Below are 19,088 nucleotides of genomic sequence, written 5' to 3' on the forward strand. Positions count from 1 at the left end.
TTTTTCTTCATTTTTGAGGGTTCCTTTAAGCAGATTGTTTTCTTCCAGCAGTGTGAAGGTCTCACGCAGATCTTTCTTTTTGACTTCTGCTTCATTGAACCGTTGGTTGCTCATATTATTGTTGCCTCTTCGAAAACAATAGTTAACTATTCTCTTGACTGTTTTTCAGCTTTTTTTTTTCTTTCTTTTTTTTCTTTTTTCTTTTTTTTTTTCTTTTTTTGTACTGAACCTGATTGCTATCTTAGGGTTTCTTAATTCTGCAGCTTTGTGTCATTTGTTAGTTTGGGAAAATTTTTAACCATTTTTTTCCAATTACTTCTTCTCCATTTTCTCTCTCCTCTCCTACTGAAACTCCAATTACGTGTATATTAGGCCTTTCTACCGTATTTCATATGTCTTTCAAAATCCTGTGTTTACTTTCCATCATTTTGTCTCTCTATGCTTTATTATGGTTGCTTGCTTGTGTTCTATATTTCAGTTCACTAACTCTCTCTTCAACTGCATCTATTCCATTGAACCCACCTGTTTTAAACACATTTATTAAGTATAATTTATATACCATGAAATAGCCTTATTGTAAATGTGCACTCGGTGGTTTCAGCATGTTAATTCAGCTGTGCAACCATCACCATCACTATAATGCAGTCTTAGAGGACTTCCACTGCCTCAAAAAATTAATCAATTTATAAGTTATCTATTAAACTTCAGTAATGATATTTTTCAGTACCAGGTTCTTATTTATAATTTTCAGTTGTCTGGCAAATTTTTGCATCTTATCTTTTAATTCTCTGAATATTTTAATCATAGTTATTTTAGAGACCATCTCTGATTAATCCACTATCTGGATTTCTTTTAGCAATATCTTTTTTTCTTCTTCTTCTTTATTTCTTGCTTTAAAGAACTTCAGTCACCTAGAATAAATCTGTAAATCTTTTGTCTCCTTTATATTTTCTTTTTAAATACATATATATAAATTTATTCAAATATAATGAACATACATTGTTATGTTAGTTTCAGGCATACAACATACTGATTCAACGATTCTGTACATTTCTCAGTGCTCATCAGTATAAGTGTGGTCTTGATCCTCTTTATCGATTTCATCCACCTCCCCACCGACCTCCCCTCTGGCAACCACCAGTTTGTTTTCTGTATTCAAGTCTGTTTTTTTGCCTCTTTTTTTTTTCTTTGTTTGTTCATTTGTTTCTTAAATTCCACATGTGAATGATAAGGAAGATGTGATATATAGATATAGATATAAAATGGAATATTACTTGGCCATAATAAGAACAAGATCTTGCCATTTGTATCAACATGGATGGACCCACAGGGTACAATTTTAAGTAGAACAGTCAGTCAGAGAAAGACAAATACCTTTCAGGTATATGTTATTTGTTGATTTTCTAAATCCTGTCTTGTCTTCTCATATGTCTGGTTATTTTTTACCAGGTGACAGATACAGCACATGAAAAACTCTAGTAACAGCATGAGGCTCTGGAAGATGTATCTTCCTCCAGAGAGGATTTTAACTTTTGTTTCTGGCAAGCAACTAAGCTCGGGACACTAATCTGAAAATATTTGATTTTTGGCTTCAGTCCCTGTATGAGTTTTTCTATTTCTGGTTTATCTTGACTCAGGGTTCCAAATGAAAGCCCAGGTTGTTTACTAGGGCTTCTGCTCGTTGGCAGGACTTGAATACAGTTATAATGCCCCCAATCCCATGAGTCTGTTGAAAGATCTGCTAAGTTTTTAAGTCTCTTGGCCACTAATTTTGGAAGTGACAACTGTCTCAAGAAAAAGATCCAAAAGCTGTGCTCATCTCTTAGGGCTTTCCTTTCCCTGAATCTTGGCTTTACCATTCTTCACGGCCTTGATGACTCTCCAATGCTTCCAACTGACTTTTTTTTTTCTTTTTAATTTTAAGCAGCTTTTCTCAGCAGATAAGCTGGTCTGAACAAATCTGATCTACTATTGCTAGATACATTGACTACCACTGTAAGTAAGGTGACTAAAATTTATCATATAAACCAGGATGCCTTTGAAAATAAAAGGAGTCATTATCCTGAGGCAGCAGACATAAACCAAAATGATTACAAACAAATCAGGAGATACAGTCACCCCGGTAATACTGCATGGAGTACTCTGCTTTAAAAATATAAATTAAAAATATAAATTAATTTAATGGGGCACCTGGAAGCCTCCATCAGTTAAGTGTCCGACTCTTGATTTCAGCTCAGGTCATGATATCAAGGTCATGGGATCGAGCCCTGCACTGGGTTCTGTGCTCAGCGAGGAGTTTGCTTGAGGATTCTCTCTCTCTCCCTTTCCCTCTGTCCCTCTCCTGCTCATGCTCTCTCTCTCTAAAGAAAAATAAATAAATCTTTATATACATATATGTATATATATAAAAATTAATTTAAAAATCTTATCAGCCATATAGAAAGTATGCAAGTCTTGCCTCTTCCCTTTGTGACCGAATACTTGGTTTAAGGATAAAAAGGAGCCCTTGCTTAGTAGCTCACTGCCTCAACAGAGAGGGTTAGCTATCCTGCCCAGTCTGCTAGGTCCTGGGCTGTATATCTCAGTAATGTCTTTGGCTAAGACTCAATACCTCCAAAAAAGTAGCTTTAGAAACCTTTCAAAACATGTGAAAAATACAATTCTAAAAAGGTAAGAGAGAAGCTTTAGAACTGGGAAGGAAATGGACACAATTTCTAAGAAGAGTTCTGTGCACCCACCCATCTACCCCCATCAATTTTATTAAAAATGCTGTACTCTGCTCTCATCTGCCAGAAATTCTATACCCTGTTCCACGAATGAAATAACATAAGAAGTGAAGGACTTGCTCTGTCTTGGCTGCTGAGGGAGCCCCATTTACCTGCTGGGTCATCTTCTAAAGTGAACTGCTCTGGGTTCAAAAGCTATTCTCTGCCCAGTGCCAGAGCTAAGCCCGAGAAGGTGCTCAGGCAAATAAAACATGGTCGATACCTAATTATAGACTCATCACGTCTTGTATTTTCCAGCCTGACCCTTCCTGGAATTTTGAGGATGCTATTCAGGATACCATTTCCTATTCTTCATCTGCATATTTTAGATGCCTTGATTCAAAACAATGTTTTGAATATAAACAGCCCAACATTTTTCCAAAACACAGGCTTTATTGGCATATAAAGTAATTTGCCACATGCATTGTGCTTGCGTCTGAGCAGGTGGGTAATAGATTAGTTAGACTTACTAAGATGTCAGTGTATTTTCCCATCCACAATGCGGTGCAGTAGAGAAAGAAAACTATGCAATGAAAAGAAAACAAACGATGATTCCAACAGTTTAACTCAAGTCCATATGTCATTCTCATTTACTAAGACCAATAGCAACAGAAAATAAAAATAGAGAATTGAAAACATTGCGCCTAGCAACAAAGTAATGAGTTCAACTCAAGCAGAGAGTGCTACGGAGGCCAACAACCCAGGGTCCAGTTCAGCTGAGATTATCTGTGGCCCTAGAGGATATGTAAGAGCTACTCTCTGCTTGTTGATTGGCTAACTACTTGCCTGGAAAAAGGCTGGCCTCCTTAAAGCAAGGCCTAAAGGCAAAGGAAAAAGAAGTGAAAAGTCCCTCCTAAAGGTCTTGAGATTACACCAAGCCTTTATCCTTGCCATCCTACAAATAAACTAGAACCACCACTGTATCAAAGTCTTTCTCCACTCAAAGCAGTTTGTTTACACTCCCTCACCTGACTGGCTCTGGGGCAGAGTCTTATCTCTCGCCCCATACCCAGCTGCTCTCAGTCTCTAGAACCCTGCAGCCCTCGACAAATATTTGAAATTTCTAATGAATTTTCGTAACAACCCAGAGGGTGCCGAGAGGGCGGATATCAAGACATTTCAGAAGAAACAACTGAGATAGATGAACACGCCCCCCGTGGGAACACCACTGTCGTGTGTACTACCCCCCCCCAAAGTCAGGGGTTCAGGGTTTTTTTCCAAATTTTTATTTTGATAAATTTCAGGTCCAAGGAGAAAACGTGAAGGAATGACATAATGAATAAGTTGCCGATTACAACGCTGCATCCCTAATGCGTTAGCAGTCATCTGCCTAGAACAAGAATGTTCTCCTTTCATTCAGAGGGTTAATTTTTGTGGAGCACACTGTGTGTTCAAAACTGCATGAAAGGGGACATTTTCAAACGTTCAGCACAAAATTCACACCCTCAAGGAAGTTAATCTATAGTTGGGGGGTTTAAACTGGATGAACATGAAATAATTCAGGATAATTAAATCCTAACCATGGTGGCACTGATTCTAAGTGAAAAAGGAGCTCAGAGAAGTGAGAAACAGGTTGGGCCAAAGTTTCAGAAAGGAAATGCATGGCAGAGACAGACTGGCTGTTTATTACACCTGTTCTGCTTCCTCCAAGGCACACATCCAGACTACCTTCCCCAGCAACCCTCCTTGCAGGCAGACGTGGCAATCCTACCATGGATTAGCTAATAACTGGGAAAGGAAGTGGAATGTGCCACATGGAGGATGGCCAGCAAAAACCTGTCACTCCTGCGTTTCTACAGTCTTTCCTTTTTTGACTGGTGTGATCCAAATACACACAATGTCCTTGGGAGCCACTGGTTGAAAATGGCAGAGCCCCAGAATGAAAACTACCTGGTTCCCTCAATCACCACCCAAATGAGAGCCATTCTCCAGTCAGGACACCCACTTTGGACATGTAAGGAATAAACGTTTATTGGTTTGATTCATTGCACTGTTGGTTTCACTGAAGCATCTAGTATTACCTCAACTAATACAAGTTAGGGCTTCAAATAAGTATAGAAGGAGGTAATATTTTGAAAATAATGATTGTGCTTTTTCTCTATTGCTTTATGCACACATGATCTTCACCCTAGTTGCCCAGAGGCATTCATATGTGCTGGGGCTTTTAAAGAAGGACTACAAAGAGAAAGAAGGATGGGAGTCCCTTTTCTGGCACTATGGCAAAAAAGATACCTGTCCAATCCCTGAAACAACTAAAGATGCCAGACAAAATACTTCCTCAAAACAGTGTAAAATGTATGTATGAGCCAACAAGAAAATGAGGCATACTCAGAGCATAACACTTATATCAGTTTTCACCTTGAAGGCATTTAACAAACTGGGAGAACTTGAGCTTCTGTTTTTATAATATCACAGAGCACAGGGGACAGCAAATGAATTTGGTAGCACTAACAAAGCCAGGTACCTACCGAGGTACAAAGAAAGTATATTAGGAGGTGCTCTGCTATAGACAGGACTCCAAAAGGCTAGCAGAATTGCCTGTCTCCAAAATTAGTGTTGAGTAGAGAGAAAGTCTGTACTGAAAATCTGTATGAACTGACTATGTGATTGATCCCCCAAAACTCAAGTTGAAATTTTTAAGTCCTTGCTTTGCAGATTGTTATGATACCACACACCTGGCAGAAACAAATGCAAAATCTAGAGAATTCACCTCAATACAAACCTCAAAGAATTCCCACTGATAAAGTCTCAAAAAAAAAAAATTAGGCCACAGTAAAATAAAACAAAACCCACAAATACACACATGCATAAGGAAACAAGGGATCATGAATAACTCGCAGAAACAAGAGATCATAGAACTGAACCCACAAAGACTTCAAATTTTAAGATCATCAGACACACAATATAAAATAAATGTTTAAATAATGGAAGGAAACAAGTATATAAGCTTCAAGCAAGATCAAACAGATTGGATAGAGGGAACTGACAAATACTGAAATTTCTAGACTTTAGCACATAAAGATAATAGAGAGAGAAACATGAAAAAGAGGTTAAAACATAGAGAAGACAAAGAACAAAGGTCTAATACACACTTAATCTGAAATCCAGAAGGAGAAGAGTACAGAGCAGGACAAGACACTGAGAGTCTTTCAGAACTGCTGAAAAAATTCAATCCATAAATTCACAAAACCCCCCAAAACCCCATACAAAATAAATACATAAAAGAGAAATTCACATCTAGATACTTTATGATAAAATTGCAGAATACCAAAGACAAAAGAATATCTAAGGGCAGCCACAAAGTACTATTGAATAAAGTGACAGTTAGATTTAGTATTGACTTCTCAGCGGAGGAAACCAGAAAACCACAGAACATCTTTAACGAGTCAACAGAAAAATAAATACAATTGTATACCTAGCAAACACAGATTTTATACCTAGCAAAACTATATTTTTAGAAAACAGAAAAAACAGAACTTTCCAACAAGCAATAACTAGAATAGTTTTCCCTCAATTGATGCTCACTAAATGAAATCTAAGAAGAGAAGTGATCCAGTGGGGGCAGGACTGGGGGCAGAGGAAGGAATTATAAGCAAAGAAAGTAGTAAATATGTGGGTAAATCTGAAAAAAAAAAAGTTCTATTTTAAAATGATAACAGTAGGGGCGCCTGGGTGGCGCAGTCGTTAGGCATCTACCTTCGGCTCAGGGCGTGATCCCGGCGTTCTGGGATCGAGCCCCACATCAGGATCCTCCGCTGGGAGCCTGCTTATCCCTCTCCCACTCCCCCTGCTTGTGTTCCCTCTCTCGCTGGCTGTCTCTCTGTCAAATAAATAAATAAAATCTTAAAAAAATAATAATAATAATAAAAATAAAATAAAATGATAACAGTAATGTTTACGTGTGAAGTCAAAAAAATATAAGCTACACCTAAAACTCTGAGCAAAAATGGGACCTAATTTGGGGAAGTGGGGGGCAGTGACTAGAGTTAAGTAGCCTAAGATCCTTTAATTGTTTGGGGAAGAAAGGAAAGATATGAGTTTTAGACTTTGATAAGTATACATGCCAAAACTTCCAGAGAACCACTAAAAGAATAATAATAGTGTAAAACTTCTAAACTACTATAGAAAAATATATAAAATAAGAAAGGAAAGCTCCTCAATTCAAAAGAAGGCAAGAAATGAAAGAAAAAGAAACACGGAAGAGGCAGGAGAAATGGAAAGGATAAAATAACATGAAGGAATAAATTAAAATATATCTGTAATTACAATAAATATAAACATTACATACTTCAGTTAAAAGATATTTATAGAACTGCCTAAAAACAATATCCACCTATATGTCACATATAAAAGATACCTCCAAAATACTAGGATACAAAGAGTTTGAAAAAACAAAGGATGGAAAAACAAGTAGCAAAAATTAATAAAGAGGAAGCTGATATGTCCCGAGGTTGTATCGTGTTGTTGCATGAACATCAGACAAAATACGCTTGAAGACAAAAAAAAACATGAGCGTTAAAGTGCATTCCTCCATAATAATAAAAGATTCAATTCTCCAAGATGACAGAAGAATTCTAAATACATACACCAAATAATGTAACTTCAAAATACTCAAGAAAAATGATTTCTCAGTGAGAAATTTTAATACACTTCTCTCAATTAAAAATAGATCAGTAAAGTATCAATAAAAATAGTAAAGATTTAAAAACTAGGTTAACAAGCTCGACTTAATGTTCCATAATGGACATCATGAGACTGTATTCTATGACAAAAATGCAATTGTTAGAAATCAATAATGAAAAAATAACTTGAAAGATACAAAACACTTTTAAATAATACATAGAACAAAGAAAGTCATAATAAATTTAGAAGTGAATTAGAACTGAACAGTAAAAATTTTACATACTCTAACTCCTGAGATAGCATTAACTCAGTATTTCGAAGGTCATTTAGAGCTTGTATTTTTGTATTAGAAAAGAACTTCAGGGGCACCTGACTGGCTCAGTTGGAAGAGGTTCCAGCTCTTGATCTCAGGGTCGCTAAGTTCGAGCCCCACGTTGGGTGTAAAGATTACTTTAAAATAAAATCTTTAAAAGAAAAAATAGAAGAGAAAACTTCAAAAGCTGCCATCTCAGGAAGTTAAAAAAACAGAGTAATAAACACAAAAGAACAAAAAGAATAAAGATACAAGCAGAAAATAAATAGAGATACTACAGAGAAGATCTACGAAACTAAACGTTTTTGGAAAGCACCAGATGAAAGGCAAATAGGAACTTCACAAACAAAGAAACATACATGACCTATCGATAAACTTACGAGAAAATATTCAAACTGATTAATAACCAAAACAATTTAAATAACAATGAGATTATTTCACACCTATTATACTGGCAAAAATTTTAAAGTCTGACAATATTAAATGTCTTGAGAACATGAAACAACAGAAAAACATATTCACTATTGGTGGGAGTGTAAATTGGCACAGGCACTTCTGAAACTAATTTGCACTAAGATGCTTATACCCTATGACCAGAAATTCCAACCATACCTAGACAGTTACCATAATGCAGAGGCTTTCCATTTTTTTGTTCCTGTTTATAAGAAACATATTTTAAACCATGAGACAGTACACACACACACACACACACACACACACACACACACCTCTAATGTGTCCATTTATATGAAAGCAGGCAAAACTAAACTACATGTAGTTTGGGGCTAAAAAAAAAAAAGTATGTGATAAAACTATAAAGAAAAACAAGGACACAATCCAAACAGAAACCCCACATATCTACTCACAACCCAGAAGCTAGAATTTTGCCATTCTTAGCTGCAAGGGGTGGGGGGTTCTTCGAAATGTGATCATTAGCTGATCCCAGGAAAATCTGCACAGAATGGACACAGGTGGGAAACTAGTAGACTCTGCCACAGGCAGAAATTCCACAGCCTTGAAAGTCAGGCTTTGTCCTGGGACAGGATTTTCTTTTTTTTTTTTTTTTTGAAAGATTTTATTTATTTATTCGACAGAGATAGAGACAGCGCGAGAGAGGGAACACAAGCAGGGGGAGTGGGAGAGGAAGAACCAAGGCTCATAGCGGAGGAGCCTGATGTGGGGCTCGATCCGTAACGCCGGGATCACGCCCTGAGCCGAAGGCAGACGCTTTAACTGCTGTGCCACCCAGGCGCCCCTGGGACAGGATTTTCTACCATTTACCAGGAATCTGGAGGACCCAACTCAAAGAATCTACCAGAAGACAGTGGAAGACATTACTTTCACCCATCAGGGACAGGAAAGTCCCTGATTGCCCTGCCTTGATGGTGCAAGGAAGAGGTGACATAGGGAAAGCTAAGGAAGAATCCACCCCTTTCTGGGTCCAGATAACTATGGGAAAGAAATAGAGAAAAAAAGAGGATAAGGGAGTGGCTCCTGCTTGGCCTGACCTACTCCTGGGTGATTCTGCCTCCTGACTGGGTGCCTACACTGGGTGTAGAGGGATGTCCTTGTGCCCATCTTCCTGCACCATGTGGAGCCCTGAGAAGAGATGGCCTGCACAGCTTTGTCAGCCCGGTGCGACAGCATGCTCAAGCAGAGGGAGTGGTGAGGTGAGGGGCTGGGGTGGGAGGGGGAGGAGGAGGAAGAGATTGAGCTGAGCGCCATGCACCTGCCTTGAGCTGGCTGTGGCCAGAGGAGGGGACCCCTCGCCAAGACCACCAGACCAGAAGGCTGATGGAGGATGTGGCTAAAACTCAGAGTTTGCTGCTCATGGGAGCTAAGGTGGGACTAAGTCAGCAGGGCGTATCACAGTGAGGTTTAAAAATTAAATAAAATAGAATAAAATAAAAGAGAATGGAGGAGATCAGAGTGCATGGACTGTAGCAAGAATAATACTATCTTTTGTATGGCCCATCCATGTGTACAATGTCCGTAAGTGCTTACTGGGATCTCCTGACAACCTATCTGTATCTCTTTTTAAAAAAAGATTTATATATTTGACAGAGAGAGAGAGTGGTGCAGGAGGGGCAAAGGGGCGGGGAGAGAGAGAGTCTCAAGCAGACTCCCTGCTGAGTGCAGAGCCCGATGTAGGGCTAGATCCCACAACCCTGAGGTAGTGACCTGAGCCAAAACCAAGAGTCAGACGGTTAACCGACTGAGCCACCCAGGCGCCCTGACAATGTGTCCATATCATACTGTGGGTCTTTGAAAACCACTGCATTAGATTACGTGTAATAGGAGTCACAGGCTTCAACTGCTAGTTAAAAACAAGCAGCACCAGTGGACAAGAGACCCATATCCCGAGGTTGTATCGTGTTGTTGCATGACCATCAGACAAAATACGCTTGAAGACAAAAACCAACATGAGCGTTAAAGTGCATTCCTTCATAATAATAAAAGATTCAATTCTCCAAGATGACAGAAGAATTCTGTTCATCCTCCTGAATCTGTTCGTCCTCTGGAAGAAATACAAGGAGCACGCTTGACACTCCTTCCCACACACACACTATCACAGGCAAAGGAGCAGGGACAACATGAGGGAATGGGCATTATTCTCCTAGGAGGACTAAAAGTTACTGTAAGGGACTGTTTGGATTATCTGACCGCACTAAGTTTTAGGATAGGATCAGAAGTTATTATTCTTTTTCCTGATAATCAACGGGTGTGTGCTGGGGAAGCAGTTTCACTATAGAAAAAAAATGAATAAATTGTATTTTCTCTATACACTGGAGTTGCAGGATGGGTGAAACTGGTGTCTTTCCAACATGAGAATGGAGGAAGAAGAAGGTTGTGGTCAGGGGATCACAGGAACTAGGAACAATACAAACAAAGGCAGGGCAGCTGGAAGGAGCAAGGCAAGTTCGGGAACCAGTTCCAGAGGCATTCCCTGAACCCTACGGGGTAAGGCCAGATCATGGAAGGTCTTGACAGACAGAGGAAGACGGACTTGGGAAGGTGAGCCACAGAAAGCTACCACAGGTTCTCAGTAGCTGAGGGACGTAACAACAATAACAACGCAACAATAACAACACAACAATACAAATCGCTACAGTAAGTTGCAACTACGTGCCAGGCTCTGCGCCAAGTGCTTCTCAGGGACTCTATGATTAACCTTCACAATAATCTGTTCAGGATTTCCACATTACTGAGTCTTCTTTCCATATCACTGGGTCTTAGGTCAAGGTCACACACAGCTCTAAGTGGCAGAGGAACTTCCAGAGTATTTCGGGGGAAGACAAGTCTTCAGCAGGACAGAAGAAGGAAAGGGACCGGGAGGAACAGAGCCCCTTCGAGGCGACTTGCGGTCTCCCTGGCGTGACGCACCAGCACTCAAGATGAGGAGATGAATAGAAGGTGGGTTTCCAAGAAAGCAGCAAGCAGCTCTGGTGATAAATGAGATACATGGATGTAAAGCAAGGAGGTGTCCAAGTGTTCCAACCTGGCAAACAGGATAATGGTGGGAACAGAGAAAAACAACAACAAAACGAATGCCCTCGTTGAACATTTCTGACTGAACGCTCAGACTCAGAACTGGCGCAACTTCTCTTGTTCCCGTTTGTTTGGACTAAAACCCACTCTCCCAGGGTCTTCATTCATTTTGAAGTTCAGAGGATTATTAAGAATGATTAGTCTTCTAAAACATCTACGTTTCTGACCCCGTGGAAGGTGCCAAAGAATAGAGTGGTCGTAGGAGCTGCTGATGTCTCGGCCCCTTCCCTTTCGGGCCCGACGTCCTAATGCTCGCCAACCCAACCTCCGACTGCTAACAGCCTGAACAAGTCCCCAGCAACTCTCTCTGGCTGAAGCGTATTCTGCCAGCTTGCAAGCAGCAGAGCTCTTGGCTTAGATGAGGAAGTCAAAGTGACCCTGCTCTACCCGGTCTGTAGAAGCCCACTTGGGGTTCATAGGACTTAGGGGTAGGGGAGCCCCAAGAAGGAGCTACCAGTCTGCTAATCTGACAAATTAAGCTCCCTGTTTCTTTAATTCAGAAAATAAAGGAGATGTCATTGTATTTGCATCTCTGAGTTTGTCGGACAGCTCCTATGAATTGCAAAAGTGAACGTTGTCTAGGAAATTCGTTTCTGCGGAGGCCACAACAGAAAGACAAAGTGTGATGTTTGGGTAATTCAGGAAAGTCATATCCCTGCGGTAAGAGCCTTTCATTTACCAAGGAGGTGAATGTGCTCGGAGGTAGGTTAAGGAAAATTCAAAAGATGAAGAGGAATTAAGAAAGGGAATCTCTGACAAGGGAACTAAAAAGTCCCTTGCATCCCTACAGGTCAGACGTGGGAACACAGAATGTCAAGAAGCAAAACCCTATTTCTTGCCAAAATCACATCAAATATTCCCTACCCCACCCTGCGATTTTTCCCAGGAGGAGATTCCATTTCGAGCATGGAAGGGGAAGTCATCAACCCTGGAACAGAAACAGTTGAACAGTTGTGAGGTAGCCAGTGGGGTGGAAAAAGTGCCTGGAATTTGGGAGTCAGGAGAACTGGCTGGCTACCAATGAGTGTGTGGCCTAGGAACACAGGGCCTCAGTTTCTTCACCTGTAAAATGGGCATTAATGCATATTTATTATTACTTACTGGTAACAGTGGTAGTTGTATATGAATAATTATAAAAATCAATTAAAATCTTGCAGGGGAGGCACCTTTTAATAAAAAAGATTTTATTTATTTGAGAAAGAGATAGAGGGAGAGAGAGTGTGCGCATGAGCAGGGGGAGTGGCAGAGGTAGAGATAAAAGGAGAACCCGACTCCTCCTGCTGAGCCCCGTGCCTGAGACAAGGCTCCATCCCAGGATGCTGAGATCAAGACCGGAGCCCAAGTCAGACGTCCAACCCACTGAGCCACCCAGGCACCCGGGCAAGGTACGTTTTAAAGGAAAGCCTCTTACTAGTGCAATACAATTTTTCTGTTACCCGATATTGCCAAACTTATCCATAGCAACTTATTTCAAGAGACCACTATCAATGCTAAATCTAGTCCCATGAAACAGTAGGACTACCTTAATTTAGAGATCTGTATTAACCAGTCATTAAACGGTAACCGTTTTAAAGGCTGCAAAACTGTTCAGTTTGCCAAATCAGAAAATGTCAGGGTGTGAAAAGATAACCTGAGATTATCTGAAATCTAAAGTGTTCTATAATATACTAGAGTCCCCTCTTCAAGGAGAACTTGCTGTTATCCGATTCTTAAGAAAGGTACCCAGGACACACTCTGCATGACATCTGAAGTCCTACACTAGCAATTTCTTTTTTTTTTTTAAGATTTTTTTTTTTTAATTTATTCGACAGAGATAGAGACAGCCAGCGAGAGAGGGAACACAAGCAGGGGGAGTGGGAGAGGAAGAAGCAGACTCATAGCGGAAGAGCCTGATGTGGGGCTCCATCCCGTAGCGCCGGGATCACGCCGAGCCGAAGGCAGACGCCTAACCGCTGTGCCACCCAGGCGCCCCCCTACACTAGCAATTTCTGCCAGGTCCCAGTAACTGGACCGCATCTTTGAGTTCAAAAACAAAAGTCCCCAAGAACATCGGAGTTGAAGTGCTCACTCAAGAGGAATCACTGGTCTATTTTCATGAATATGCCTTGGGACAGTTCCCTTGGATTTCTTCGTACACACTCATTCTTCTTTGAAATGCAGTGGGAGGAAGAATAAGATAGCTTTAAACAGCCTACACATGAAAAGCTTTCTTCCACACAATTCAACAAATAAAGTTAACCACAATCATTTTCTCTCCATCCACTACCACAGCCAACTATTTTGTGCTCATACTGGTTTCATCTTTGTAGAGGAAATATTTTCTTTAAAAAAAAAGGAAAAAGTTCCCCGGGGGCGCCTGGCTGGCTCGGTGTATAGAGCCTGCAATGCTTGATTTCAGGGGCGTGAGTTCAAGTCCCACTGTGAGTGTGGCACATACCTTACAAAAAAGCAAAAAAAGAAAAAGAAAAAGTTCCGGCACAAATTGTTGGAAGACCTGAAACTTCTCCGAACACTGATTTTTCTAATCGCCATTTCCAACCCCATGCAGATGACGGGAACTGCAAACACAGAGGGGGTAACGGGAGAATGGAGAGAGGGGTCTGTCCTTCCCACGTCTGCAAACTCGCCCACTGTTCATGCTCCCGGAAACGAAGCAAGCAGGACGGCTGTGGCCACCAGACCCACGAGGCACCACACTGTGCCTGAAGGGTCCCCTGATTTCTCCTCACTTCCGTACCCGTGCGCATGAGAACCGAGCGGTCGTGAAAATCCAGAGTGGAACTGAAGGGGATTTCTCTGTCCACCACCCCGAGAAATCTAACACTCGTAGCTCTGGGATGTACGCGAGGAGAACGGAGCCCAACCCCAACGCTGCTATTTCAGTCGATCACACAAGAGAGGAGATAATGCGAATATATTTGATGATATTCAAATATCATCTGTGTGTTATCATTTTACTCAACACTCAAAACACGACTGAGTCTGCCAAGCAGATTATAGAGCTTGGCAAACTTTCATTTCATGAACGACACTTAATATGAAATAATTTTCACTGACAAATAGAATAACAGTGATAGAACAGGTCCCGAGGTGGCAACAGAATAAATCCACGTATTCTGGAATAATCACTACCAAGTAGTCTCAAATACATCTACGCAATGTTCCCAGAGCTTATAGGGAAAGGGGGCCCTGGTTTGGAAGTAACCCCAAACAACATCCTTTTCCTTCCCTTATTAGAGACCAGTGCAGGGCTTTGCCATATTATGGCCACGCCGGCTTATTAAAGTACACCGTAGCACGTGCCTGTTTCCTACTCCCTCCGAGCACAAACGCCCCTTAAACTGTCAAGGCAAAAGTTTTCTCTTCAGCTAAGAGGTTCCAGGGCTCTGCAAGCCATTCCCTTGGGCCTTCTTTAGAGAATGTTTTGGACACTTTAAAAGCAGTGATTTTCAGACTGTTTCACAGAAGTAGTAGGGTTCTAGGGTGAGCCCCAGGAAGAGCCCAGGGGAAGACATCAGGCTCTGGGCTCCTGGTTCTCCGTTCTCGGTTCTCCGCCAAACAGCTCTGTTCCTATTCTGCTCATGTATTAGGGTCTTGCATAAGATTCCATTCGGTGCTAAATATAAAACAAAAATGATGTCTTCAAAAATGTGTGAAAACCATTGCAACAAATCATTCTCTCCCTCAGACACTCTTACCCATCCCCCCAGGGCTGTTGCCTTCAAATGTAGGTTTATGTACTTATTTTCCTTTAAAGAAGCTCGCCCTTGTTTTCTCTTCCAGAATTTGACACCTACACAAGTTAAAACAACTGAATGTGCTTATTTACACTATCCAAAAAGTAATCCAGAGTTTTGCACAAGAAATCTCTTTGAGGTTAAGATCTGTTTTTCTCACATGGATTGTACACCGGATTTAGCACTTTCCCCCTCCCCCATCCCCGCCCATTTCTGACTCTCCCCCCACACCAACCTTTTGCCATCAGCAAAGGAGGCATATACCTCACATTCACTCTTTATGAATTTTCTTCTAATAAGCAAAGAAGAGAATGAAGCTGCCTCTCTCCCTTTACCTCTCCATGAAATTGACATTTGATTGGTATTCTGGATTAATCATTAGAAATTTGGCATAGCTATCAAAAAATGCCAGCTTCAGTGAGTATGTGTCTATCCGACAACTGAAAATGAATTAAAGTATTATTGAACACCTCGTTCATTTGTACTGGTAAAATAAGTTGTACATAGTAGTATAATGACCAATTTTTCTAATCCCAAAGTCAAAAATAAATAAATAGAAATGCCAAAGATTTGGAGTCGCTTTAGAAATTCTGAGCAAACTATTTGAGAGACAATGGAGAAGGAAGGCAGATTCTAGAAACCAACAAATCCCATTCATTTCCTTCAGTTTGTAAAAACAAGCAACTGACTTGCTTCCTGCCAATGACCATACTTATAGATAAGAAAGCTCCCTGCAGGAAATCCTTTGCTAAAAGAGAACCGTTGTGCCATTAAATACAACTTTTTCACCAAATCCCAATCAGTTAAATATTTACAACATGGGATCATGAAATATTTATGCTGAATCAACCCAACAGGTGAGGATATATCGCTGTATTTCTTCTAAAGTCCATACTTCCCACGGCATAGGGGCAGACATTATATAAACACTAAAATACAGTCAGGATTCTTTCCTCTTTCTCTCTTCCCCCCATGCAATTAGCTGATAAAAACAAGGAAAATTTGCTGCTTTTTAAAAAGATCAAAGTGTTAAGTAAGTAAGATTTAAAACTGACCAATTTCAATTAAGATAAAGCAAGACAATGCTATAAATCATGATTGGAAGGAAGATATTACTAAATGAATATCAAGAATTTAGAATTTACAGACTACTACTGACAAGATTAGAGAAATGTTAAGCAACACACTGGCATCATAGTTACAAGCTTCCAAGTTGACCGTTAAGTCAAAACTGAGGAGAGGGCCTCCTTGGTTATTCTTCACTCAGCAAAGTGAAAAGGGGGAGGGTCTCCAAACTTTTCTCCCTTCTTCCCCCTCCTCACTGAAGCCATTACCAAGATATTGAAAATAGGCACAACTTGGACTTTGAAAACTTCTCGACTACCCTAAAAACTAAAGCACTCTTCTCATCTACCAAAGAAGAGGAAACTTTTCTAAGTTAATCAAATACTAGCTGCAGTTTGGAAACCGTTTAGCCCTGTTTAGCGGGAGTTTTCCTCTCCCCGCTCAGCTACTGAGAATACCCTCCCCTGTACTTTGCAAAGTACCAGTCAATTTATCCCTGCTCGTGCAGCCTCAGTTCAGGGTTCCAAAATGCCAGTTCTCTGAATTCAATTGCTACAATTCAACTTTGAACCCTCTCGCAAACAGAGCCTCTTCATTATACCTTCCCCAAGTGACTCTTCAGCCACGGGCAACACTCCAGTCTTTACGGCTCTAAAAAGAGCTTCGTTCTAACAGTAGGACCTACAAATCAGTTTGATTCCACAATTAAGTGCTCAAATACTTTCTTCTTCGCCTTTCCTTGCACAACTCAGAGGTAATCAACTGCTAAGTAAGCATGTGCGCTCAACCTCACTTTAAGGTTTTTTTCCCCTCACATATTTTTAATAAAATACGGTTATGAAATCCAAGAGACTGCATTTTTGGTTGTTGTTGGAAAATGACCTTGATTTGACAGGCATGGTCTCCGGTTTCAGCAGATGCTGTGGGAAAGCTTACAGAAGCCAACATGTTCTCCAGGCATCTGTGATGACATGCAGGGTGTTTTTTTTTTTTTTAAGTGGTGGTTATGGTAGTGTGTGTGTGTGTTGGGGGGGGTACTCTTCTCGGTTTCCATGACAACCATGTCTCCACTCATCGGTTATTAGATACCATCCACTTCCTGTGTCTAAATTTTTAAGCCAATCAGAAAAGTGCTTGTACATTTAACAACTTCTGAGACAATGCTTCTTTAATTGAAGTGTTTTAAGGCTCAGATGAAGATGTCCATGGGTCTTATATATTTTTTTGTCTTGTAGATACACAATTCCACAATATTTACTAATTTCTATTTTCCTAAGGTGAAGAATGCCCCTTTTCTTGGATGTGAAATGCATTCTCCCCACAATTTCCAATCATGGTGTGCAAGGTGATTTTGATCATTTGCTCTTCATTACCTATTTCTTTCACTGTTGCAGACTTAAATTTAGTGCGTGATACATGTTAATGCACAGGACCCTTAAAGGATCAAAGTAAAGATCCAGCTAGACATCCATCTGCTGATGGTGCTGTTTAAATATTCGGGTCAAAAGCCGCCTAGGAAAAATTATTCTAAGTTGAACAACTTTGCATTGTACAGCTCCTGACCAGAGATCATGGAGAATGTATTGTAAAGTGATATGTCTGTAAATGTAAGCTAGTAGCTGACGTCTGCAAAGAAATTTGTCACCAAAATGGCCTACTTTATCTGGATAGAAACAACAACGAAAAATTAAACGTAAAGGTTCTCTCACACAAATTGCACCCTAAATTAAAAAGCCATCTTGAAGGAATCTGAGCACGAGAAGGCTAATCTGAAAATTACAGCAGGATTTTAAAAGAAGGTTTGGGGTGGCTGTTTTCCTAAGTCTCAATCTAGCTGACCAATCAGTGTGAGAGTTGAAGTGGTTTGTAGTCATCTGTGCAGTCTTCCGCTCTGCACTCTGAGCTGCTCTCCCCTCTCTAAGGCAGAGCTGGCGATCAATGAAAAACAGGGAACAAAAGGAATATAACAGGATGTCTTCCTTAGCTAAGGAAAAGGATTCCCTTTTTCCTCAATGAGCCAAGAGCACCCTGCCTACCATAGCTCCACATGGGAGCTCCCAGCAGACCCGTCCACTGGAGGCACATTTTACATTTGCAATCGTGCGTCCCAACTGCTAGCAAATGTGTCACCTTAAGCACATCCTGTGACAGAGGGCTTCCCGAGCCCAACTGATTGAAACTAATAAATTAAGTAAATTAATAATCCCACAATTAAAAGCTGCCGAGAAAGACTGCCTTTCCCTTCCCCAAATGTCATCCCAGGAGTATAAACAAAGCATGAAAAATCGTCTCTTCAGCCTCCCAGCCAGTAATCATGGTTTTTCTCCTCAAAACAACGCTTCTCCAAAAAGAGAAATATTCTTGCTGCCCTCAAAGGAAACTCTCATCTGTATATGTCATATTAGGATAACCAGTTACAGTCTTGGAAAAGAGGCTGAAACTGCCCACAGATTTGACACTGTTTATAATTGATAGCAAAACAGTTGCGACAGCAATGCTGTAAACTCTGCCCGAGCCAAACTCCACATTTAACACGTTAGTTCCTTGAAAATAAAAGTAACGCCTGGGGAGCCCACAAAAGTAAAGCCCTAGGAAGTAATTAACAGCATTACATCAATTATTTGATAATTTTTTAAATTATTCATTTGTCTGCTATTTTAAACGAAAAAATTTTAAACGGCTATTCACAAATTCCTGAGAAACTTTTTTTTTTTAATGAACTTACTTTTGAGCCAAAACTAATGAAAATATTCAACTTGCTATCCCTGGCTCTTTCCCATTTGGGCTGCATGCTATAAATCAATCTGAAACCAGGTGGAAATACGGGGCGGACACCTTAAAAAATCAAAGGGTGCCCCAAAATGCAGCAGCCAGAACAGTGAGGGCTTCTCGTGACAATGCTGAGCCAGAGCAGAAGCTCAGGAGGCAGGAAATGAGCCCCATTTTCGTTACCTTCGATCGCCGGCCCCCCCCGCTGCTTCTCGCGGCCGCATTGGGGGGCTGCGGCGGCGCTGGACTCGCCGGTGGCCCCGCCGC

General features: G+C 40.7%; 1 long non-coding RNA gene across 2 annotated transcripts in view; it reads right to left on the reverse strand.

Moving 5' to 3' along the window:
• LOC117796012 overlaps positions 1-19,088 on the reverse strand; it is a 130,542-nt gene extending 111,454 nt beyond the window's left edge. For both annotated transcript variants that reach the window (XR_004620283.1, XR_004620282.1), the window contains exon 1: positions 19,005-19,088. This is a non-coding gene — a long non-coding RNA (uncharacterized LOC117796012). The remainder of the gene's footprint in view (positions 1-19,004) is intronic.

Source organism: Ailuropoda melanoleuca, chromosome 14 (genome assembly GCF_002007445.2).
Source record: "Ailuropoda melanoleuca isolate Jingjing chromosome 14, ASM200744v2, whole genome shotgun sequence".
Taxonomy (NCBI): Eukaryota; Metazoa; Chordata; class Mammalia; order Carnivora; family Ursidae; genus Ailuropoda; species Ailuropoda melanoleuca.